We start from the raw sequence: 26,837 nt of genomic DNA, 5'->3' as shown, positions 1-26,837 counted from the left end.
AGTCTCTTTCACAGGCTGCTCTTCTGCCTCCTATCCTCTGGGAGTCCCTAAAGGTTCAGTTTTTGTTCACCTTCTATTCTCCATCTACACCCCCTTCCCTTGGAGAACTCATTTGCTTCAATTACCAGGATCTCCATGTGGATGATTCCCCACACTACATCTCCAGCCCTGATCTCTCTCCTTCTCTGCAGTCTCGCATTTCCTCCTGCCTTCAGAACACCTCCACTTGGATGTCCTGCTGACACCTCACACTTGTCCAAAACAAAACTCTTCATTTTTCCCATTCAAATCCTGTCCTTTTCCTGATTTTCTCATCATCATCATCCTCACAAACCCATAACCTTGGCATTATTCTCAACTCATCTCTCTCACTCAACCCACACATTCAATCTGTCACTAAACGCTGTTGGTTCAACCTTCACGTCGCTAAAATCTGCTCTTTCCTCCCCAATTCAAATTGTTATACCATGTTAATCTAAGGATTTATCCTATCCCGCATTAATTAGTGTATCTGCCTTCTTACTTACCTCCCTGCCTCTTGTCTCTTCCCACTCCAGTCCATACTTCATTCTGCTACCCAGATCATTTTTCTACAAAATGATGTTACCCCACTTCCCAAGAACCTCCAGTAGTTGCCTATCTACCTCTGCATCAGAAATTCCTTACCATAGGCTTTAAAGCATCATGCCCCCTCCAACCTTACCTCCCTGATTTCTAATACAAACTACCTCATGCAGTTTACTTCCCTAAAGCCAATCTTCTCACTGTATCTTGATCTCAACTATCTTTCTGCTGAACTCTTGCCCATGTTCTGCCTCTGGCCTGGAATGCCCTCCCTCTTCATATCCAACAGACACTCACTCTCCTCACCTTCAAAGAATATTAAAAGCACATCTCCTCCAAAAGGCCTTCCCTGATTAAGCCCTCATTTCTTCTTCTCACATTCCCTTCTCCATCGTTCTTGCATTTGGACTTGTACCCTTTATTCACCCCTCCCTCAGCCACCCAGCACTAATATATATACCCATAATTTATTTATATTGATCTCACTATCCCCTCTAAGATGGTACACTCACTGTGTGGGCAGGAAACGTACCTACCAACTCTGTGCAGAGCACTGCACTAAGCACTTGAGTGAATACAGTAACAAAGTACTCAATAAATACAACTGATTACCAACTTTATTTCAAGTGGAAATAAAGGCAAGAAAGGTGACAAGGGTGGCAAGGGGGACAACAGAACCATTGTATTCTTTTACAGAGTACCATTCTGCAAAATCCTATGCACTATCTTCAAAATATCTGGTAATCTCCTATAAACTGAGGTATAAAAGTGTTTTAATGACTTCTCCCTTTGATCCAGCAAGGAAGGAGTAAGCCCCAAAATAGATCTTAAGTAATTCCCTAATGTAAAACCCATTCATTTAGAATTAGTTTGCCCTCAAAGCCGGTCCAGTTTTGACACACAATGTATTCAGCGGAAATACATTTGGCCGCTGAACAACTCAAAGAAAATGCATTATAAAATTCAAATATTGCGATAGATATTTTATGGATACTGTGAAATATATTCTTGCAATTTTTTCTGGTCAACAGTCATACCAAAACCTGATGTAAATATTAGCTCCTAATGATAAAATGTCACTTTAAAGAAAATTTCCTAAGAAAAAAATAGGAAAGTTGGAATTTAAATGTAACTTAACAAGGAAATGTATCATATGGAAACACTTTATAGTCCAGGGTGCCCTTATGAGAGTTTTACTGTTCACAGATTGCCTCCCCTTTCCCTCGAATGAAATTCACTTCTTTTCCCCTTGATTGCTTAAGTTTAACATTAAGTGTAATATTTTCCACTTTAGGATAGGCTCCTACCTAAATCCCTTCCTGCTTAAAAAATCCTTTAGAAAATTATAAATGGGGGTTGCTCTTTAACAAGAAAAACCTGAGTGAGTAAAATTTAGATATTAAAGTCTTCTATAAGGAAGAGAGTCAACTTTGGGGATAGTAACATTCATAATGCTTAATGTGCAAATTATTACTTCTTACAATTTTCCACTAAAGTTGTGCTATAATTTTTTTAGTAAACTTAATCTTCATAATGATCCCCAGGTCTCCAGCTAGACAGCAGGTAATAAATTTTTGAATTACATGTTTGTGCAAGTCTGTCGTGCATATTTATTTCGGCTTCAAGGACTAGTATGTTTTAGGATTTCATTAAAAATAAATGAAATGAGTACATTCATTGACAGAGTACTATGCATTCCGATGTAAAGATCATCATTGGGCTCAACCACCCCACTGACTGCTTCATTGCAATAACAATCAAATTTCTGAATTCATCCACATTCTGCCATCAATGTTTCTTTAATGATATGTGTGTAAATTTATATGATGCAGCAATGCTAAGCTTGCATGCACAGTTTGGGTTGTCAGTGGCTGAAGTTTCTCTTTTGTGGTTCAAACTCTTGTAAAACAAGAGCAAGAAGTGCACAGACCTAAAAAAGGGAGGCAATAAAGCCCTCTGACACCTGATGTGTCAAATGAAAACAGAAATCGCCATTCTGATATACAGAAATCTTCACATCTCCAGGTGACTATTCTGGAGGCTCTGTAATCCTTATAATACACTCTCAGGTATTGTATTCCAGGGTGCCCAATTGCTCAAATCACTATTTAAAGGATTTACTAAACCTGTTTTATGAGCCAATCAAACATAACTTTCTCACGGCAACTTGATACAGTACATACAGCACTAAGTGGTTTATAATGATTACTCCCTTTCTCTAACATCTCCCTTGGGACCTATAGAGGATTTATGTTCTTTTATGTTCAACAAACAAGTCTGGTGTTGTAGACAAAACTCTAGTTCTCATGTGGGAATTTTCAAGTTATGAGGGCTGTGTTCTTACTCTTAAGTGGAATGGAAAATAGCATACATTCAGAAAAACAAACACCTCTAACAGATTTAATGAATCTTCATACACCTCTATTTTCCTAGAGATATTAACTTTCAAATACACTATTTCCAGAATTTGCTAATATTTTGTCAATTAACCTGATACCAGTTAATGATGACCATTCTATGAAATTCTGCCAAACAGTCTGATGGTGGCTGTAAAAATCCATTTCGAGTCTGAACTTGCTGTGAAAGATATGCCTGGCACATAGTAAGCGCTTAATAAATACCATACTGATTATAATGCAATACAATTATTATTGAGCACATATTGTATGCAGAGCACTGTACTAAGTGCTCGGGAGAGCTTTAGTGTTAAAGTCTCAAACTGAATCTCAAGAAGAAAACAATCCAGCCTTCCAATGTATATATCTGCAGATCCTTGCCAGGGTTGGCCAATTAATTCTAACAGGCAACCTATTATTTCCTGGATTGCAAGATCCCTAAAATGATTTTAATGCTAAATACCTGTTTGTTTAAGGAGAATTATGTAGTAAGTAAAATCTTTCTTTATCCTGGTCTCTTCACAGCCTTAGAAATTTGGCATCAAAAGCTTTCAGTAGAAGAGCAATTATATTTCCATACCTAGGTCCAGTGGAATACACTTTAGCCGTCATGAAAGAAAATTGCATGAATAGACTGAATTGATACAAAAGTCCCACTATTCACACCATCAGTCTATTAAATGGACAAAATAAAGGAAAACGTCTTTTCTGTTTTTCAATTCTAATCTCTGAACATTCAGATTAGGGTTTTCCTTCTACCACATTATGCCATGTGCCTGCTGGGGGAATAAAATGCATGACTTTAAAGTTGTTGTGACATTTAGTCCCAAATAATTCAGGGGAATGATGTGAGACCACTGCAGTAATCAGGTCAGCATGAAGAGCAGGAAATGGAGAAGGATAGGATCTCTCCCCTTGAACAAAGCCTTTACGAACATATGAATACCATGAGGCAGGTTCAAAGAGAAGAATGCAGACCCTATTTGAGACAAACCCATTAGAAGAGCAAGGATCTATCTTTATGTGAAAACACTGTGGAAAGGCAGATCAGTTCCACAGTAAATATTCCAGTATGCTCACACTCATGGGTAGGTGAGAACTTTAAGTGACGTCATCTTCCAATGTATGAATTGTACCTATGGGGTGAATGTATATTAACTCTGGTTTAGATCACTAGTGTGTTCCTTGTTCCTTGTTCCACTGTTAAAAGAGGATGAACTAATCTTATATTTCCAGTTGTCACCATTTTAACCTGACCAGTGCACCTTATAGCATATATGCCACAAAGGCCATGTATCTCAGCCTCTCCCATTTGCCCTAGTGTTCTTGACAGTTAGTGACAGCTCTTCGCTGCCTAGTATAGGTCTCCTGCTTGTTTCTTCATCAGTGAGGAATTGGACTATGCTCCCATAATCTTGCACAGAAAAAAGGCAGCAACCCATCACCCACGATTCTCCCATAGACCCCAGAGTCCCACTGCTGAGAGAGCTCTAAACTGCATGATTCTGGACATATTCTCGACAATGGCTTGAGTCCATTGCTTTCATCCAGCCCCCTAGATCTTGTCTCTGGTGATGCTGTGAAGCAGACTATCAAACAATGCTTACTAGGCAAGAGCTCTGTTCTGTTGGTAGACACATTCCCTACCCACAACTGCACAGTCATAGACTACAATCCAAGGCCTTCGACACTTTAAATCTGTCTTGCCATTTTATATCAAATATGGCACTTGAAGGGTGAAGTGATATTTGTGGCAGGTGGAGATCAGAAGCGCTTTAGTTTGGACTAAAGCTTGACCTCTTGCCTGCTCCAACCCATTAAATCCTGGCTCTGCCATTTGTCAGCTGTGTGACCGTGGGCAAGTCACTTACCTTCTCTGTGCCTCAGTTCCCTCATCTGTAAAACGGGGATGAAGACTGTGAGCCTCACGTGGGACAACCTGATTACCCTGTGTCTACCCCAGGGCTTAGAACAGTGCTCTGCACATAGTAAGCGCTTAACAAATACCAAGATTATTATTAGATTTCCAGGGGACAAAATGACCTTTGACTCTGCTTTCCGTTTCTTGGTCTCATCATGCACTGTGGGAAAGTGTGCCTAGGAAGGAGGCCATAATGCTAACATTCAACTCTACTGCTAATCAAATTCAGGTTTTATACAAGAGAGTACAATTAAATCTTACCATCCCAAATTATGGGTTTTTTTAATGGTATTTGTTAAACGCTTACTCTCTGCCGGGCACTGTACTAAGTGCTGAGATAGATACAAGTTGGTCCGGTAGGACACAATCCCTTTCCCACATAGGACACACAATCTTAACCTCCATTTTACAGATGAGGTAACTGAGGCACAGAGAAGCAAAGTGATTTGCCCAAGGTCACACGGCAGACAAGTGGCAGAGTCAGGATTAGAACACAGGTCTTTCCGACTCCCAGGCCCGTGCTCTATCTACTACGCTACATTACTTCTCATTGGATGTTACTTCTTAGAGACTGTAAGTCTGGTGTAGGATAGGGATTGAACCCAATGTAATTATCCTGCATTCATTCCAGTGTTCAGCACAGTGCTGGGCACCTAGAAAGCACTAAGTACCACATAAACATAATGAAGGAGGGAAATCCTCACACTACTTTGACTAGCGTCCTTCTGTACACCCGTGAAAAGTATTTTATTAGGATAAAGAGATTACTGGTTTGACTCAATATGGTTATTTTTTGATGCAAATATCAAGGCAATTTTCAAACAGATGGATTAAATTAATGATTCCACCTTACTTCCCAAGGGTAACCAATCAACCAATGGAATTTATTATTTAGTACTTACTATGAGCAGAGGACTGGACTAAGTGCTTGGAAGAATATAACAGGCTAGCACTAGACACATTCCCTGAATTACAATCTACAGAAGGGGTTTACATTCCAGGGGGTGAAGGTACTGCTCTTCTTAGGAAAGCTCTTAAATTTTTTTATAGTGTATTCATATGTAACCTAAAATACTGCACAATAAGTATACAGAATCATGACCAACAATCAGACTACATAATTAGAGCTGCTAGTGTGGGCAGGGTCTCTCTCTATTGCTGACGTGTACTTTACAAATGCTCAGTAGAGTGCTCTGCACACAGTAAAGGCTCAATAAATATGACTGAATGAAAATGTGGAAGAGATTATGTCCAAGGTACTACGATGGGACAGAAGCCACAATGTCATTTTGACAGGGAATGATTAACAATTTTCTTCAATAGCCAGCCCAAGTTTCTTTCTAGGATCTTGAAGAGAAATGAAATTCCCCAAAAGCTTCCATTTTGAGCTCTCAACTTTCATTTTGAGGGCTACATAGATTTAAGCATTTTCTCAAATGATGTGACGCTACTTGAAGATTCCACCAGACCTGGCTCTAACAGTTAAAGTTCATAGCGAAGCAGCATGGCCTAATGGATAGACCATGGGCTTGGGAGTCAGAAGATCATGGGTGCTAATCCTGGCTCTGACACTTGTCTGCTGTGTGACCTTAGGCAAGTCACTTTACTTCTCTGTCTGTGCCTCAGTTCCCTCATCTGTAAAATGGGGAATAAGACTGTGAGTGCTGTGCAGGACACGGACTGTGTCCAACCCCACTATCATGTACTTGCCCCAGCGCTTAGAACAGTGCTTGGCACATAGCAAGCGCTTAACAAAAACCATAAATATTACCATCATCTTCAGGTAAGGGCATGTTTGCTATGCTTTTCCAGATTTCATCCTAAATGGTGGAAGGTGTTTGGACAAATTAATTATGGTTGCTACCTTTGCAGGATTGTCACCTTACCCATGATCATCACCTTTCTCAACAGGGATTATTGAAGAAAATGTCAGCTATTTCGATCTCTGGAGAATTCTTGTTGTGTGTTTGTTGTTCGGTAACCTGAAGACTCTGTTGCTGGTTATAGGTTAATGCTTGGCAAAAGTATCCCACCACTATTTAGTTTTACAACACCTTACAGCTCATTGATCATTCCCTCATTTTAGCACTGCTCTGCCTAGGCACTCTGGAATATTCCTTGACAATGAGCTTGTCAGATTTTATGAGTTAACTCAACTAAACCTTGTGTATGCTACTTCCTCCTCACTGGTAACCATCATCATCATCATCATAATGATATTTATGAAGCACTTACTATGAGTCAAGCACTGTAAGAAGTGCTGGGTCCCAAATGAGGCTCACAGTCTAAGAAGAAGGGAGTAGGATTTAATCCCCATTTTGCAAATGAAGGAATTGAGGAACAGATAAGTTAAGTGGCTTGCCAAAGTCACACAGCAGACAAATGGCAGATCCAGGATTTGAACCCAAATTCTTTGATTTAGAGGCACCAGTCCCCCACTAGCCCACTCTGTTTCTCTGGTAGGAATATACTGTGCTTTGGTTTCAGAATAATGAGACACTATTTAATGCCTCTGGGTAGACTTGCAAGACCTGTGATCAGTGGGTGATAGTGAAGAAATTACCTCAGAGTCTCTCTACAGGGAGATCTCTGAAACAAATGTGAATCCAGAATCCTTTTTCATTAAATCATATTCCATAGCACACCTTTATCTCGCTCAATCTAAGGGACCTAATGTTTCTACTGTTTTTTCTGGATAACTGCTGTTGCCTTCAGCATATTGCATCCTGAAGCTCTACCACTCAATACTCAATTTATTTTTATTTGGTGATATTTTATTAAAGCTATGTAACCTATGGTAATTCTGGTTTGAGAGAAGTCCATTTTTTAGGCTTTTGCATCTCTTTGCCTTTATAGAACTATTGCATTCCCCAAAATGGCTATTTAGTCACCTATGAATCTTCCAAAAGCTGTTGCTTCTATACAGCAATTGAATTAATTATATTCTATGTTGGTAGAAGAGAAACAAGCACTTACAGGGTTCCCAAAATCCAAACTCAATTAAACTCCTCAAACATTTGCTACTCTCTTGAAAGATACTTGCTAGAAGAGATCACAAACTTAAAATTTAAAGAATAAGACTCAGAAAAAGGCTTACTGTACCTTAAATATATGAAGTCCAAATCCAAACAAAAATTTAGCATTTAAACATATATGGTATAGTGTTTAAATTTTCATTTTCCTTTTTTACATTTTTTGTTAGTCAAAGATTAATATGAAACATATTTTCATAGATATTCAAAGATGCATACATTAGTGTTATATTTTCTCTTTACATATCAAGCAGGCAGAGACTGACTTTAACCCTCACTAATAAAATCCCTGGAGGCAGAAAGACAGAATAAAGTTTAACATGAAATCAAGGGAATGTAAGGCCAAGATGCTTGGGAGTACTAGAAGAAGTATTTTCTTAGAGAGAGGCATATTTACTCTTTCAAGCCACTAAGAAATACTTCTGCTGGCCTGCTGCTTTCTCCCTTACATAATTATCTGGAGGTCTAAAAAGAATCAACGAATCTTATTAAGTGTCCACATTTTCAGAGATAACTTGGCAAGGGGGAAGATTTAGTTCATTAAATTTATTAATCACAGGTAGAGAAAGCAAGTCATTCTACCCACAGGTTTCAAAGTATATGAACAATATATACATTTGAGCAATTTGAGCTGTTCACCAATCATATAGCTACACATCTTTTCTGTTTCAGAATAAGACTTGTGTGGAGACATGTATAGGATTATAATCATTTAAGTACTACCTTCTGGAATTTCCCCCAAAAGATGCTCAGTTTTCAAGAAACCAAACCAAAAACCTCCCATATACATGAAAACCTTAATTTTTTTGGCTGACTGACTCACTCTGTATGACCCTTAATAAGTAGATTACTTCACATTTTGTGCTATTTGAAAGAGACAAAAATGACAAGACCAGGATTACTGCCCATTTGGCTGTTGATTTTTCCTGGGAAGCAAGTCCCAGTGATTTTTTTAAGGCTAGATACGTTCTATCTTACTAACTTCCCTCTTTTTTTTTTTTTAAAAAAGCCCCACTCCACTCACCCAGTTCCTGGAAATTGCTTCAGCCTCTTTTATTACTTCTGTACCTCTCTAAGCATGCTACTAGAAGATTCAGTAACTGGCTATGGTTTTGAAGATTTGCTTCCCATTACATCCAGCTGAATACTTTACACACAAAATAACTTCCTGTCTAGCCATAGTCTTTGTATATATGATTTATTAGGATAGTCCAAAAGGCAGTGTGAGGGCTGTTTGAAAAATAGAAAATAGTTTAGCCAGTTAGAAAGTGAAAAATAGTTTAGGGTTCAGGTTATACAATACAAACTAAAGGAGTTCAAGATAATAATACAAAAAAGAAATTTGGGGATTATCAGTTACGAGAAAGTTTCAAAAACAAAATCAATCCTGAAGTAGAGATGGTTGGATAATCTCTAAAAAATAATGCAGAAAATTCAGGATATTTGGTGAAAATTATATACTATAACTATGGATTGGAGGTGCATACTGCAGCTAGAATTAGTGGTAAATAATGGATGGAGAGAAGTGAGGAGAATTGGTTTTGTAGGCAGTCTAAAAACAATTACAAGAACCAAACAAAACATTATGCTTACATTAGATAATCCTCATCTTGAACATTACATTATTTACTTTTAAAGTCAACTAAATTTGTAGAATAATTTGTTTCCATTGTTTTTGATTCTTTTAGCCATTTCAGCATAATGATCACCAGAAAAAGCAATGGAGACGTTATCTAGAAAATTACATTTTTGAGTGAAAATAAAGGAAAGGGAACTGATTGTTACAGAGAAGCCTCTTCAAACTGTGTGAACCTTTCTAAGGAACCTTTTAAAGATGAAGAAAGAGGTATTTCTGGTCACACAGGTGATCTGTTTCTTGAGAATAAAGTTTTGGAAGGACAGTAAAACAATGAGACACAATCTATGATGCGGATAGAAAGCAATACACCACGAATAATAGATATGCCTTGGAGAAGTTCAGTTAGGACTCCAGTAGACGTTTTGACACCGGAACTCACAATGGGACTGATTTACAATACTTGAGCAAACAATATATGCATCATGAAGAAATGATTGAATTTCTCTTTGGTCTCTCAGAATGCCAGTGCCTTCTTTGCTCATTTAAATGCTTTTAAAATAATTTCTTATTCTTATGAGGTGTTTTAAAATGACTCCACTTGTAATTCCTCCATTAAATCCTTCAGTTGAAATTGATAGCAAGTTGAGGGAGGAACAATTTAATGTTAGGATTCAAGGAAGGGAAATCTGATCTCTAAAAACTGTTTCATCAGCCCATACTTCTTGTTTGGAAAGTGCTAGACTTACTTTTGAAAATATGTGCAATATGGGATAAAACCATAAATAGCTACTTGGAGCATTTCATTTTGGTTGACATGGTATTGCAAAAGAGAGAATACAAAGTCACAGGATGCCACATTGTTATAATTATACACGAGTGTTCTAAATTGTTATGAAATAATATTTAAATTTGGTCAAAATATAGCAAATATTTGTAGCTCTTCTACTAAATACTTAACATTTTTAGCAGGTGGTATTCAGTATATTATTAAAACCAAGACTTGAACTTTTGGTTCAATTTGTTCTTGAAATTAAATATATCTGGGAAATCAAGAATGCAGAATTGTTTTGGGATATAGCAGGAGATGGCTTGGAAGTATGAAAAAGGATGCAGGAGAGAAAATCTAAAATAAGGAAAAAGTGCTTGTACTGAAAAACATTGTAATATAATTTTATTTACAATATTTTTATCAAGTTTTATGAAAATTAAAAACTTTATAATATTGAAATTTGTTTCTAAAATGATAACTGAAACTATATCATCTAATGAAAGATGGGAATATAAATGAAAGGTGACTAAAATATTATTTTTCACCCCACACCTAATAGGTGACTTAAAGGAGGACTCTGAATGGAAAAATAATAATGGAAGGCTTACCTTCGGGATACAGACAAGAAAGCCCATAAAAAGTAGCAGATTAGTTGCAGCATGCATTCAGGCAGGGCAAAAAAGAACTTAGAAAATTTCAAAAAACTTAAAGCAGAATAATAAAATACTCTTCAAATACAACAAAAGCTGAAAGTTGGATTGGAAGATAGTATGTGGTGGAAAGGCAAACTGTGATTAAAAAGAGTTAGCCAAAAGGATCAACAAAGTCTTTTCTGCTATAGACTTATAGATGTTATAGAAATGATGGTATCCAACTTGGTATTCTGTAGTAGACAACATCCATGCACTGGATGAAATTGTGATAACCACACAGGATGCTTTCAACCAAATTGACAAACTAGATGTAAACACATCACCAGCACCAAATGGAATTCACCTAAAGAGTTCTGAAGAAATTTGGCAAGGAAGTTGAGAACGCCTGGCAAAAATGTGAGTTACAGAGTTACAAATGCCCTCTGTAGCAAAGGACTGGAGGACTGCCAGTGTAACTTCTCTTTATATAAATACTTCAGAGGTGATCCTGAGATTTACAGACCCATGAGTCTCACTTTTATAGCTTCCCTAATGATAGGATCTATAATCAAGTTAAGGATCAGTGAGCACTTAGCAAAATACAACTTGAAGAAAAGGCAACATGGTTACTGTAAGGAGAAATCTTCCTTCACACTCTGCTGGACTCCTTCGAATGGGGAACTACTAGGACATAGATACAAGAACCAGTGAACATATAAGACATTTAAAGTTGCAAAAGTCCTGGACAAGCTCAATTCCAAAAGTCTTAGAAAAAACACGGTAATCAAGGAACTACAGAGAACTTGGTTTTATAGATAGAAAACAAGAGCAAAAACAGGAAAAAAAACAATGTAGGATGTGGCTATTTTGGGAAATGGAGAAGTATAAACAGTGGAGCGTTCAAGAAAAATGTCATTTGACAGTAGTTGAACTAGTTTCATTAACATTGTCGTAAGTGATACGGAAGAGAGTGTGCAGTGAGGACTACAGTGAGGCCTGCTGGAATGGAACAATCTGATGGGGCCAAATGGTAAAAAAACCACAGAAAACTAAAATACATGCTTATCTTCTTATACCTACCTCAGTGCTTCACATATAGTAAGCACTTTAATGTCAATTATATTACTATTGTGAGCAGAAAAATGGTAGGTCATCTTCCATTTGAGCAACTGAAAATTGATGGAGAGAAGCAGTGTGCTTAGTAGATAAAGCACAGGCATGAGAGTCAGATTCTAATCCCAGGTCCACCACTTATCTTCTGAGTGACCTTGGGCAAGTCACTTCACTTCAGTGCCTCAGTTACCTTAAACGTAAAATGGGGATTAAGACTTTGAGCCCCATGTGGGACATGGACTGTGTCCACCCTGACTTATTGAATTTACCCTAGCACTTTGTACAGTGTCTGGCACATAGTGCTTAACAAATTCTGTAAAAAAAATGCAAATGAGTACATATCTGATAAAAAGCACCTATGCATCTGTGATTTAAAAAAATACCTCTGAGTTACCATTTACAACTGGGAAATATTTCATCTTCATGTGGATTTCTCCTTCAAATCATGGATCTAAACCTAACCATCAATCAAAAAGGCCAGTAAAATGCTGACCATTATCACAAGAGGCAAAGAAACCAAAAAAAAGGTATAGTGTTGCCACTGTATAAAACCAGAGTGTCTGGAATACTCTTTGCAATTTCAATTGCTGCATCTTGGGAATCACATAAAAAACTACAGAAGGATGAGAGGAGAATGACCAAAATGGAGGATGATAAAGAGGACCACAGCAATTTCTGTAATAGGCTGAAAAGATTAGGATTCCCTAGTCTGGAGAGATAAAAGGTAAGAGGTATGTACCTGCTGTTTACAAGACCATGAAAGTGTGGGTAAGAAAAGCAGAAGTATTGTTCTCTAACACAACACCAGGATGAGGAAGCTTAAATTAACTGATTGAAATAAACCTCTTCCCACAGTGGGTGGATTTCATTTCCACTGGAAATTGTCAGCTGAAAAGATGAGTATTTTCATGAAGATTTTAAATTCACACCTATAGTAAAACCAGGGTTGTAAAAGGATAGGTTACAAATGTTAGTTGGCAGAACCAAGTGGAGGGCATTATGCCATTCCTCCAAGCATCCTGTCAGAAAATGAAGCCTGTGTGGTTTGGACAGATGGCATTTCTTATAATCTTATTTTTAAGATGTTAAGTGATGGCTGAAGAAAGTATATTTTCATATGTTGAGGAATGACCTCCTGATTTCCCATGCTGCAATGAAACTTCATTATTCTAATGTTCCTGTCATAAGTATACTTTGCATTGTAAAATTTATATAATTTTTAAAAGCACATGCAATTCATTTTAACTGAGAGTTCACACTAAACATGATTTTCTACAGATGGTCAATCAGTGAAGGCCAATTTCTTGCTCCTGTGTAGACCACTCCCTAAGTGAGGGGAGGATAAAATGTGAAGCCCATTACACAATAGAATATTCTACTTCTATGACCTTTGTCTTTTTCTTTTTTTATACTATTTGTTAAATGCTTTTACTGTGTCAAGCACTGTTAATACTAATAATTTTTGTAGGTATTTGGTAAGTGCTTACTATGTGCAGAGCACTGTTCTAAGTGCTGGGGTAGACACAGGGGAATCAGGTTGTCCCATGTGGGGCTCACAGTCTTAATCCCCATTTTACAGATGAGGGAACTGAGGCACAGAGAAGTTAAGTGACTTGCCTACAGTCACACAGCTGACAAGTGGCAGAGCCAGCATTCGAACTCATGACCTCTGACTCCAAAGCCCATGCTTTTTCCACTGAGCCACGCTGTGTTCTAAGTGCTGGGATAGGTACAAGTTAACTAGGTTGGACACTGTCCCTGTCCCACTTTGGGCTCGCAGTTTAAGTAGGAAGGAGAACAGGTATGAACAGGTATTTATTCCCAATTTTACCACTGAGGAAACTGAATCACAGAGAAGTTAACCCCAGGCAAGCAACTGGCAGAACCAGGATTAGAACCGAGGTCCTCTGATTCCCAGGCTCATGCTCTTTCCACTTGGCCACACTGCTTCTTATCCTTCCATCTTTCCCATCTCAACCCAGCTTGCATAACATTCTTCTCAAAGCAGTCTAAACAATTTCATCTAGATTGCCTGGGATAGTCCCAGTAATTTATATTTTCATATATACACATATATACTGTTCCAAATTTCTATTTTCACCTTATCAAGATGGCAACCAGATTCTAACCCCCAGAAAGAGATGAAAAACAGGGAGATATATACCAGAATGAAATACATTTTAACAACTTTGGCCCCTGGATTGCTTCATGAAATAGTACAATTTGAATTGTACTATAAGGTTGTCATTTATGAGGTTTTAAGCTGAACAGTCCAGTTTCAGCTAGTCTTTTTCCTGTCTGGTATGGCTATGGCGCCGGTAAACTTGGTGTGGGCAGAGATGGTGTCACCCAACTCTGTTATATTGTACTCTCCCAAGTGTTTAGGATAGTGCTTTGCACGCAAGAAGTGTTCAATAAATAACACTGATTGATGGATGTCTGGTGTTTGAAATTTTAAATATAGTTTTCTTCCACCACAAATCTACCACAATCCTCTAGAAAGGATCTAGAAAGAGCAAAGAGGCGAGACTGGGATCAACTGACGGCAAGCCCTGAGTTAGGGTGGACTTCCGCTAAATGTTCCTTATAACATGACTATCTGATGCTACATGTCCAATGTTACATACATGACATCATGTGCACCTAGGTGTTCAGTAACCCAATCCCTGTCCACCCAATGTACAAAATTACATCTCCTGCCCCATTCTGAATGGTCTGGTAGCCAGGCCAAAGCCGCTAAAACCTTTCAGGTACCATCAGGCTTTTCTTATCCATTCCTCATCTCCATACATGGAGAGACTAACAGTGATGACCTAGAGTGGCCATGGAAGCCAAAAAGTCCCTGGGAGATATGAGTAATACATCAGAAGTTAATGCTGGAGTGGTGAATTGGGGAAATCTCTAGGGGCTGAAAAACCCCAGGAAGAAACTCCTACGCCTCTAAGGAATGATAGGGACATTCCGGTCAGGGAGCCAGGGTAGGGAACGATGGCTGATGGGATGCAATCATGAAGACCAAAACATTCCTAAGGAAATCTCCCCCTGGAGCTGTAATTTCTGTTTGAACCTCAAATATGGTTATCCAACTCACAAAACACTTCAGTTCTTCTTTTCAGAAGTATTCCAATTATTTCCCAAAGTTGTTCTTTCTTCTCAGTACAGTTTCTATATTATCTTTTGCAAAAACAACACAAACGTTCTCTTCGAGTTAAGGGCAAATGCTGACATCCTCTTTTCTCTTCAAATGTGGACTTTCCTGGATTTCTTACCTATTTCAGCCAATTTTTGAGAAGATAATCAGATCCAGGGTAGAATGCATAACTGTATAATCCAAAAAATCTCATTTTAGCCATCTGTTTCAGGCTTGTACTTACTAGATCACTCTCTTGAAAAACTGCTTTGAAATCTACCCTCCCTTACTCTGTGTCCCAGTCACATAATAATAATAATAATAATAATAATAATAATGCTACTTAATAATAATAGTGGCTTACTACGGGTCAAGCACTGTTCTAAGCATTGGGGCAGATACAAATTAAGCAGGTTGGATACATTCCTGGTCCCAAAATAAATAAATTCCATTGAAAAGTATTGAAAAATTTATCTGTAAATTTTTTTTCACCGTTAAAATAAACTAAAAAACATTAGCAGGCAATTGTTGCTAATAGAAAGGACAAACTCTGTTATACTGTACTCTCCCAAGTGCTTAGTATAGTGTTATGCACGCTGTAAGCACTCAATAAATACAACTGGGTTATTTGTTAAGTGCATACTGTGAGCCAAGGCCTGTGCTTAGCACTGGGGTAGACGCAAGACAATATAACTGGGCACAACCCTTTTCCCATATGCGACCTGCAGCCCAATGGGTAGGGAGAACAGGTATTTCACCCCACTTTACAGCTGAAGAAACTGAGGCACAGAGAAGCAACTTCCTCAAGGTGTCAGTAGGTGAGAGGAGACACCAATGACAAGAATTTTCAGTCCTGTGTTCTTTCCACATGACCACTAAAATGCCTAAGCATGATTAACTCTATGTATGTATACCTCACCCTGTGCTTCATTTTCTGAATGACTCCTTAGAGATGTCCTAGGAGGGACAGCACAAATGATAGTAAACGACTAATCTAACAAGTGATAATAAATGAGTTGGAGGCCTCTAGAAATCTTATTTCAGTGATATTTCCCTATTTCTGCTTATCCCAAACATAAATACATGAAATTTGCTTGAAGCTGTGAGGTAAAAATAAAAGCCCTGAAGTAGCTGGAAAAAGTCAAGGAAAAATTGAACAGCAGGTGAGGAAACACAACTGTTGAGTAGGAACAGGACAGCTGGAATGTCTACTATTTCTGCTGATGAAACAGAAGGAAGCGGCTTATAACCTGACTGCTGCATTCAAACTTTCAGGCACTGGAAATGAGAAGGGAGGGAATATGTTCTATATTTAGGCAACAGTAGTTGGAGAGCACACATAAAATGTCTTTATTATGTTTTTGGTCCTTGCTTATGTTTTTATGCAACTCTACATTACTAAGGACAACAGGTCCAAAAATGTTTTTTGTATCCAGTTTATACATTGACCTATCTGTGCCTTTTCAAAGGCAAACAGAAAGAGAGGGATTGATTTCTGTTGCTTTAATTCAGAATTATAAGTATGAGAATTACATGTAAGGTGGAACAAGGAAGAACGAGTAAGCATAAATGAGACAGAAAAGGGAATAAAGAGGCAGAGGTGAAGGCAGAGGACATGGAAACACAAAGCAAGGGAAGGTTACACATGAACCTTTTGAGTAACAGCTGAAATTTTTTGCTGGATGATAATAATAATTTTGATATTTGTTAAGTTCTTACTATGTGCCAAGCACTGTATTATACCCTGGGGTGGGTACAAGATGACCAGGTGTCAGTTGGGGCTCAAAGTTTAAGTAAGAGAGGGGACAGATGTTTATATCCCCATTTTGCAGATGAGGGAACTGAGGCACAGAAAATGTGACTTGACCAAGGTCACTTAGCAGGTAAGTGGTAGAGCAAGGATTAGAACCCAGGTCTTCTGACTCCCAGGTCTTGCTCTTTCCACTAAGCCACACTTTTTTCCTAGATGAAACCAGAGTTGGCTTTGCTGGTAACAGAAAAGGTATTATTTTTCTGCCAATAATTCATTTTTTCAGGTCTCAAATCATGGTAGAATCTCACTGACCTCAACTTAAGACCTTTCTAGATCATATGAAAGAAAGAAAATCAGAAAAAAGAAAATTTCGAGAGCCAAGTCTGCAAGGAAGAATTTTACAAATGTGCCACTGAGCTTTCTGCTTGCCAAAAATCACAGAAGGACAGTTGGCTAATTTATTATATTGTACTCCCCAAAGCACTTGAAAACAGAGTTTGGCACAGAGAAAGTGATCAATAAAAGCCATTGACTACTAAACCATTACCCAACTACAGATCCTGCATAAGTAAATGACAGTAAATTGAAGTTTGAGAAAACCTGTATATTTTAGAAGAGACAGTAGGAATTTTGTTGCACAAAAAACCCTAAAACCACATTTCTTCAATTGCAAACTTTCACTCTCACAGTAAAAGGTTAAAAGCAACCTCAAATGTCATCATGACACAAATCACAGTAATCATCCTTCCAGGATCAATAACCTGGGCCAATTTAAAGTGTTTCCTGTCCTACCTACCCTACAAGTCTTTCTCTCACATCAGATTTTTAAAAAAGAGAAAGATTTATTTCAATTATGCTATGCATCCGGAGCTAAAACTGAAAAATTATCCTGGAAACTTTTGACCCATAGATTTAAGGAGTACCCTGAAAGCTTAGATACACAGACTTGCCCAAACACTTTTTTGTGTGTATAACCAAGCAGATATAAATTCTCACTCTTCTATACCGACCACAATGTCATGCTGCAAAATAATTTTTGAGACATTTCCAAATTAATAAAACCATATTGAATGCCCAAGTATTTGTCATTGAAGATGACGATTTAAAGGGCAACTGCCTAAAAACAAAAACAGCAAAAAACAAATGAAATATTTCCTTCCTTTTAAGATCCAGAGAAGGTAAAAAAAATACCAGAGGCGGCCTTTGGAAACTATACTGGAATGTACAGCAGATTATGATTTTTCATCCACATTTATCATTAGGAATTTTAACCCAAAGGTCTTTGTGTTATGAAATTACACTGTATTACATCTTAACACTAGCTTTCTACGGAATGTTCTTACAAGACTACAATAAGTCTTATGATCTAGGCAAGATTTTTTTCCTCATCGCAGAGCCTTCATTGTGGGGCAAAATTTAAGCAGAGAAACAGAAGTTATTAGGAATGATAAAAAAGTTTCTACAAATTCAATAAAACTGGATTCTAATCTTTCACTGTTCTTTATTCCAGAGGTACCACAGATGCAGGAAAATCTCCACCAAACCTTTGCCGTGAGAAAAATGCTCATTTAACCAACCCATCCACCTTGCTGGATGCCTTACTACCACACAGTGGCTGGTCGCTTGACTGGTTAGCTTTTCTGGTGGATCCCCTTGCCTTAGCATCATGTACTATCACAATTGTAATATCTTCTCAAAAATGTCAGAAGCAATTGAAAGTTGTATCCAAACACATTTTTCCCCAAAGTAACAAGAAAATAATCTACTCAGCAAATCCTTTAGCCTATGCAATCTCCTTTCATGTGAAATACATCTCTTCAAGGGAAGTTCTGTCAGATCTTTCATCAGCAAAATAACTAGATATAGACTGCCATTGTGCAACCATTAGCTAGAGAGGAAATGAAATCTGCTTAGTCATTTCTACATTTCTTTTCAGTTACCTTATGTAACTTAAAGATAAAATGTTAATATCCATAAAATTAGGTGAAACTCTCTGGGTTCAAGTAAATGAAACTTATTCGTTCCATATTCAATATAGGAAGCTCAGCTCCCAGAAAGGCTGCTTCTCTCCTGCCCAAATATTGGGCTACCTTAGCTTTATGATCAGTGATAGGCAATCTGATGCACTTTTCACCAGAATGCTGAAGATTCAAGGAGGCAATTTTACATAATATGACTGACAGGACGAACTTCAAATATGCAGCGGAAATGCTGCCTTTATAAAAGATGTCAGACAAAAAGGTGGGAAAGAAATGCAACTTCATAATATCCAGGAGGAGCAAAGTCATGGAAGGCAGAAAGAAGAAAAATTGTGCCGGTAAGCTTTACTTCGTGCAGAATGTGTACTTTTCTAGTTTTAACTAACTCCATCCCTTTTACACTGCAAAATTCAAATTACAATTATTACATTTGGATCTTGATGAAGCATCATTTTTGCTGAGCAGTCAATGTAAAGCATAGGGACTTTGCTTTAAATTGTTTTCCAACAATTTTCAAAAGATTCCCCCATGAGATAAATTTCAAACTTCCTTATTAATGTGTTCCTTTCAGGGTGTTCCTTGACTACATAACAGTAATTTGAGAATGTCTACTGAGAGCAGACTCATCGGTAGCAAACTGGTTATTACAGAGTGTGAAACAGATGACTGGAATTCTGCCAGTAAACCAGTGTTTCAATTGTTTCTGTGCATGTGCCTGGATTTCCTTTACATAAAAACAGTGCTCTTACATGGCCTGCATATCTCATATTCTCCCCTACTACTCCCAAACACAGACGGCTATTCACGGCGAGGAAACACAAGCATTTTTAATGCTGAAAAATAACACATTTCTGAAAGGCTTTTTAAGTTCCAAATTCATCAGTTCACTTTGCAGGTGATTATTTTTGAGGGCTGTAAAACTAACCCAAGCATAACCTACCAATTTTCTTGTTCTGTTCTCTATACCAATACTGGCTCCACAAGCACAAAAAATACAGCACCTCATTATCTTCGTTTTCATGAGGTGAGTATGGAGACTTTAAGAGACAGAGTGGAAAACACCTGGGTCCATTCTATTCTATATCTACCAACATTCACCCTTATATTTTTAAGAATTCTATTTGGGCTTTGAGCTCACTGTGAGCAGGGATCATGTCCATCAATTCTATTATACTGTACTCTCTCAAGTGTTTAGTACAGTGCTCAGCACATGCATAGTAAGCTCTCAATAAGCGCTACTGATTGATTTGTAGTTGTGATGGACAGTATAACACTTTTTACATGTAGCTTTTGGGAAATCTTTCTGACTTAAAATTCTTGTATTCCCTTAAAATGCGACTCCAAGGTTATTTCAAACCGAATCTTATATTAGCATGAATCTGCAATAACTGTATATCATGGGAATAGGAAAAAAAGAACTTTTGACTATTTCAAAGGCGGCAAAAGACCGGTTCCACTGGGCCTAGGGAAACATACCATAGATTGGAATTTTAAGGTCATTTTGTCCATGCTGTCTCCTAGAGTTAAACTTACCCCATCCTTTCAAACATAAAAAAATCAAGTTTAATTAGCTGCATTTTTCCCTCAGAATCTAGAGATATGAGAGGGGGTCTTGAGGAATGTGATACAGAGAAGAAGAATCTTCCTTGTGCATTTGCCCATGTTCTTCCTTTAATCTGTTTTCTAGCAGAGAATTGCTGGCCATGGGCCTGTGGTCTTCCCAGCCTCTGACCATGTGGTTTCCAGAAATTTATCAGATAAATTTCAACAGTAAGGGTGTTGAATGACACTGAACCCACAGCAGGATCATTGGGAGAATAAGTTCTTCAACTTCCTCACTATGTGCTTGCAAATTCGTTCAATACTCAGAATGGAAGTCTGAGCTGCTAATAATAATAACTGTAGTGTCTAAGTGCCAGAAACTGAACTAAGTAAGAACTGGGGTGATACAAGCCAATCAGGTTGAACACAGTCCCTGACCTACATGAGGCTCACAGTCTTAATCCCCATATTACAGATGAGGGAACAGAAGCACAGATAAATTAAGTGACTTGCCCATGGCCAAACAGCCGACAAGTGGTGGAGCCGAGATTAGAATTCAGGTCCTTCTGACTCCCAGGCCCGTGATCTATTCACTAGGCCATGCTGATGGCTTCATGGAGTTGACGAAACTCGTTTGTCACACGAGAAAAACTGATCAACATTTTGTCTTGTAAAAAAAATTTTCTCCTCCTGCCAATTTTCTCCAAACTGAAAATATGGCACCCTAATTCAACCCAAAAGGCCTAATTTTGGAAGGAGTCAAAAAGGGTATCCAGATGTAGATACCAAAATAGTACATTGCAAAGGAGAAAAAAAAAAACTACTGGTCAAAGAAATCAAATATATTACTGCCTCACTAGCTAATCAAAAACCCAAGTTTTCAATGTTATCCTTCTCCTTGGTAAACAAAGAATCATAAAAATTAAATCAGCTCAGTTGATTGGCCAATTGTTATATAATTCTAAAGACAAACTCCCTTGTGCCATAAGAAGTTCAGTCATTTGCCTTTTCAGTGTTTATAATGCTTGTAGCCTTCTGGATTTGGGGGTCTATCATTATATACTTTCTCTTGGATATCACTGAATTACTCTTTGGGATTACCACTGGACTATAATGTATTAAGCTTGAAAACAAGAGTATAATTTTTGGAGTTGCATCATTTTTTCTGGCTGAAGGACCTCCCAAGGCACCTTGGATATTGGGCAGGAATCCCCAAGATAGATAACTTCGGTAACAAAGATTGCAACGGTACCCTACGGTTCTATAGCAGGGCATCAGCATCACTTGGGCTATAAATGGTTTTTGTATGTAAATTTCTTACACACACTTCATGATCTGAGGCGTGCCAGCCCAGCTCACTGCACTCTTTGCCCCAGCCAAAACACAAATGTCCTGAAAGAGAAAAGGCATGTGATGCTATGTAAACCACTAGCACTGCAGTGTAAATGCTGATGGATAGTAAGAGTGATATCAAATAGACTGCCTGCTTGCAAGTGAAAAACTGAAAAAATTATTGGAAGTGAGTCTATCCTTTCCAGATTTTTCCCGAAACTGGCAGTTATAATTTAGAAATAGATTACCTCTAGTTTTCAGTTCTAAAGAAAATGAGATTGTACTTCGACAGAGTTATACGGATTATTTTTGGAAAAGTTGTTCCGCTTGGAAGGACTATCCATACCATGCTTATTGATGCCTAGGGTAAATGGGTATCTGCCTGGTGCCAGCCCAATCAGGGGAAAAATATAAAAAGTTCCCTGTTTTAAATTTCATGTGACATTGTGCAAGTTGAGAGGTAGGCATTTAATGGAAAAGCAGCATGGCTTAGTAGCAAGAGCACTGGCTTGGGAGTGAGAGGATGTAGCTTCTAAACCTGGCTCTGCCACTTACCTGCTTTGTGACCTTGGGCAATCAGGACTTAACTGAGGCCCAGAGAAGTTATCTCATCTGTAAAAAGACTGTGAGCCCCACATGGGACAACCCGATAATCTTGTATATACCCTAGTGCTTAGAACTGTGCTTGGCACATAGTAAGCAATTAGCAAATACCATAATAATAATAATAATAACTATTATAATTATTAAAGGGATACAGGCTTATCAGGGCTCTATCCAGTCACCCAGATAGGGGGAATTCCTACCGATTTTTGGTTTTTTTGGGGCGGGGGAAAGGGGTGTTTTCCACTCAACAGGCACTCAATAAATGCTATTATTAATAATATGAGTCAAGAGAAATAATACTCTTTTTTCCTTTAAATTATACGGAGCAGAAAGTGTTTTGAAAATGTGAAACCATTACTAAATTTCCTGAAGAGCAAAATCCTGGTTTCACTCTGGAATTTTGAGAAAGAGCTAAACCTTAGAAACATTACATTAAGGTCAAATGTTGTTGTTTATAGCTTGGATGTCACTTCCTAGAAGACTGGCCACAGAGCTTTCCAATAATAATGCACCTGGGGTAAAGCCAGTTGAAGAGAAGCCACCACCCAAGATGAATGCCAAATGGAATCAACTAAGGGAAATCTGACTCCCAGGCCATGACAGGGGTGAAAGAATTGTTCAGAAGGATGCAGTCTATGAGTCAGAGCCGAGGCATTTAAGACTAAGGAGGAAAGAGAGATGGGAAATAGAAACAATGGGAAGGATCTGAAGAGGAGGAGGTGGAACTGACAAGCCCACTGGCCTTCCAGAGGCAACCTCTAGTTACGATGAGCCTTTACAAAAAAGAAAAAATCCAACAAACTGGCAACTTTCCAAGATTATTTTCCCTGAAGAAGCAGCATGCTGCTGACAAACACTGTAAGTGCTCTACATTTCCAAGTGACTAGGGCTTTGTCACGAGAATATGTTTTCTTTGCAGGGGACGGGGGGCAGGGAAGGAAAGTAGGCCAATGATGGAAAAACTGAAAAAAGCCATATGTAATATTTCAGTTATGAATCCTACAGATGTTAATAAAACAGTCCTCTCTCACAAACCTGTAACTTTGACACTGTCCTTAAATTTTCTCTCTCATTCAACCCACATACATAACCTGTCACCAACTTTTGTCAGGGCTACCTTCACAACGTCACTAAAAATCTGCTCTTCCCTTTCAAACTGCTACTATGCTGATCCAGCTAAGCTCTCAGTAAATATGATTGATTATCCTATGCTGCTTTGACTACTGCATCTGCTTCTTAGCTGATCTCCCTGACTCCTGTCTCTCCCCAATCTACATCTAGTCCACACTTAACTCTGCTGCCTGGATCATTTTACTTAAAAAAAAAAAAAGGGAAGTCCAAGTCTTCCCACACCTCAAGAACTTCCAGTGGTTGTCCATCAACCACCTCATCAAGAGGAAACTCCTTACCAACGGCTTTACAACCCAGCCCACACACTTCGCTCCTTTAGCACCAGCTTGCTCACTATATCTTGATCTTGTCTATTTCATTGCTGAGCCCTTTCCTACATCTTTCCTCTGTCCTGGAACTCCTTAATAATAACAATGATGCTGGTATTTGTTAAGCGCTTACTATCTGCCAAGCACTGTTCTAAGCGCTGGGGTAGACACAGGGGAATCAGGTTGTCCCACGTGGGGCTCACAGTCTTCATCCCCATTTTACAGATGAGCGAACTGACACACAGAGAAGTGAAGTGACTTGCCCAAAGTCACACAGCTGACAAGTGGCAGAGCTGGGATTCAAACCCACGATCTCTGATTAGTGGCGAAGGCGGTATTAGTTTCCCTGATTAATCCCACTTTTTCCCAGCTCCCCCTCCCTTCTGCATCATCTATATATTTGGATTTGTGACTTCTGGGCATTTGGTATTCGCCCCATGCTCTCATCCCCAAAGCACTTATGTACAAATCTTTAAGTTATTTATTCTAAATTATTTATTCATATTAATGTCTGTCTCCATCTCTACACTGTAAACTCACTGTGGGCAGGGAATGTATCTACTAAATCTGTTGTACTATATTCTCCTAAGTGTTTAGCAGTGCTCTGCACACACTAAGTACTCAATAAATACTACGGATTGACAGAAAGGCCTGAGTTTCTATCTAAAACCAAGTTGCTCATTGGTCAAATTGATCCTCCTAATTTCTATAATTTCCAGAGGTGCAAAGACACCACTGAATTTCCCTTCTAGGTGACAGTAGTTTTGATGTGAGAGTTCAGAATCTCAAGAATCAGGGATTAAAGGTAATTTGGTAATTTTCCCTTTATCGAAATCCTCAGTCCTGGGCTGTCCATTCAACGTATTCTGATGGTAGGTGTATTCTAGCATCCACTGAGATACTGTGTCAAACTGTCAATCATCAGTATATATGAGAAAATGAGGATGAGTACTAGATGAAAACTATAAATTATCTACTGGGGAATTGCTAGGATGGTTACATTGAGCAAATGAAGACAAAACAGATGTAATTTGTAATTGTGTATTTTTGCCAAATGTCTCCCCAGGTCAGGACGGAGACTGACAATCCAGCAGTGAGTTGTCTGTTGGTTAAGTCTCTTTCACCAGCTCTCTAGTTTCTTTCCCTAAACCATCCTCGACTAACTTTCCCTGGTTTTGTCTTCTATCACCGATGGAATCTTATACTATTATGTTAGTTACTTCTAATGAATTATCTGTTCTTGTCCTAGCAATTCAGATAAATTTCTGCCTTAAAAGGAACTTGGAACCATATAAAACCTGAGCAGTAGCTGCCCATAAAGATGCATTTTACTCAATCAATGGTATTTATTGAGCACTCACTGTGTGCAGAGCACTGCATTAAATGCTTGAGAGAATATGGTTTAACTGAGTTAATCACTTCCATAAACCTATTACATGTACAGTTTGTCCTTGGACTTGAGACATAATTGCTTCCCAACAACAGTATCTACATCAATACATTGGTTGACTATTTGGTGACTTCCCTGTCTCTCATCTCTCCCTCTTCCAGTCCATATTTCATTCTGTCACCTGGACCATTTGACAATTTTTTCTTTTAGGGGGAAAAAAAATAAAATAAAATAAAATAAATTAGTCCAGGTTTCCCCCACTCCTCAAGAACCTCCAGTGGCTGTCCATTAACCTCTGCAACAAAAAGAAAACTCCTGATCACTGGCTTTAAAGCAACTAAAACACCTTGCCTCTTCCTACCTTAACTTGCCGATTTCCTACTACAACTTAGTACGCTCTTTGCTCCCCTCACACCAACCTGCTCACTGTACCTTGATCTCATCTATCTCACCACCAACCCTTCACCCAAATCCTGCCTCTGACCTGGTACTCTGTCACTATTCATACCTGACAATCACTCTCCTCACCTTCAAATTATTAACATCACTCCTCCTGCAAAAGGGCTTCCCCAGCTAATCTTCATTCTCCTATTCCCCTTCCTTCTATGTCACCCTTGCACTTGTATTTACCCTTTCAAACACTCGATCTTCACCCCACCCTCAGCCTCACAGTACTTATACACACATCTTTCTTCCTTCTGGAGTATAAATTCTTTGTGGGCTGGGACATGTCTAACAATAAAAATAATAATGTTGGTATTTGTTAAGCGCTTACTATGTGCAGAGCACTGTTCTAAGCGCTGGGGTAGACACAGGGGAATCAGGTTGTCCCACGTGGGGCTCACAGTCTTAATCCCCATTTTACAGATGAGGGAACTGAGGCACAGAGAAGTTAAGTGACTTGCCCACAGTCACACAGCTGACAAGTGGCAGAGCCGAGATTCAAACCCATGATCTACCAACTCTGTTATATTGTACTTGCCCAAGCTGTGTATGGTGCTCTGTAAATAGTATGCAGTCAATAAATATGACTGATTTAGATAAGCAGGGGAAAAGAGGAGTTAATTGGGAATGGCCTTTTGAAAGAGATGTGAAAATCAGAGGAAACACATGAACATAGGAGACGACTTACAAAAATAATACTCCCTTTCTATAAAACTTGGAAATGAAACTAGAGAAGTATTCATTGGTTGTTTCAGTCCAATATCACTTTGGAAAATCCCAGGTTACTGGTAAAACAAATAAAGCAATCAACATTCTTACAACACAATCTGCAAGGAGTATACGCTGGACCAAATCATCAGTTGCATGCTTGCTAAGTGTCCTTTGTGCTCTCTCTCTCTTTCCCTTCTGCTCTCAAAAGTCCATGGAAGTTTCAAAATATTCCATATCACCCAGGAGCCTGATGCCCTTGGAACCTCTCCTAGATCCTTCCCTGCTCAGAAACCATCTAATTTGAAAACTCAATGAAGAAAAACAGAAGTTGTGGATTTTAATTTAACTGAGTTCTTTCTTTCTTTGCTTTCTCCCCATAACTCCGATTTTGTAATAAAGTGGGTTTTTTGATAGATTTAACTAAAAATGTACCGGTCATTAGTTTTATCTCTTAGAATTGGGCATTTAGATTTTACATTGTTCTCAAATTATTTTATCTGTGATT

At 38.4% G+C, this 26,837-nt stretch overlaps 1 protein-coding gene across 4 annotated transcripts in view; it reads right to left on the bottom strand.

Annotated features, from left to right (window-relative positions):
• PDGFC (platelet derived growth factor C) overlaps positions 1-26,837 on the bottom strand; it is a 172,661-nt gene that overhangs the window by 44,983 nt on the left and 100,841 nt on the right. The gene's annotated exons all lie outside the window — the stretch shown is intronic.

Source organism: Ornithorhynchus anatinus, chromosome 12 (assembly GCF_004115215.2).
Source record: "Ornithorhynchus anatinus isolate Pmale09 chromosome 12, mOrnAna1.pri.v4, whole genome shotgun sequence".
Lineage (NCBI taxonomy): Eukaryota > Metazoa > Chordata > Mammalia > Monotremata > Ornithorhynchidae > Ornithorhynchus > Ornithorhynchus anatinus.
The sequence above is the reverse complement of the archived record's forward strand: the minus strand, read 5'-3'. Positions and strand labels throughout refer to the sequence as shown.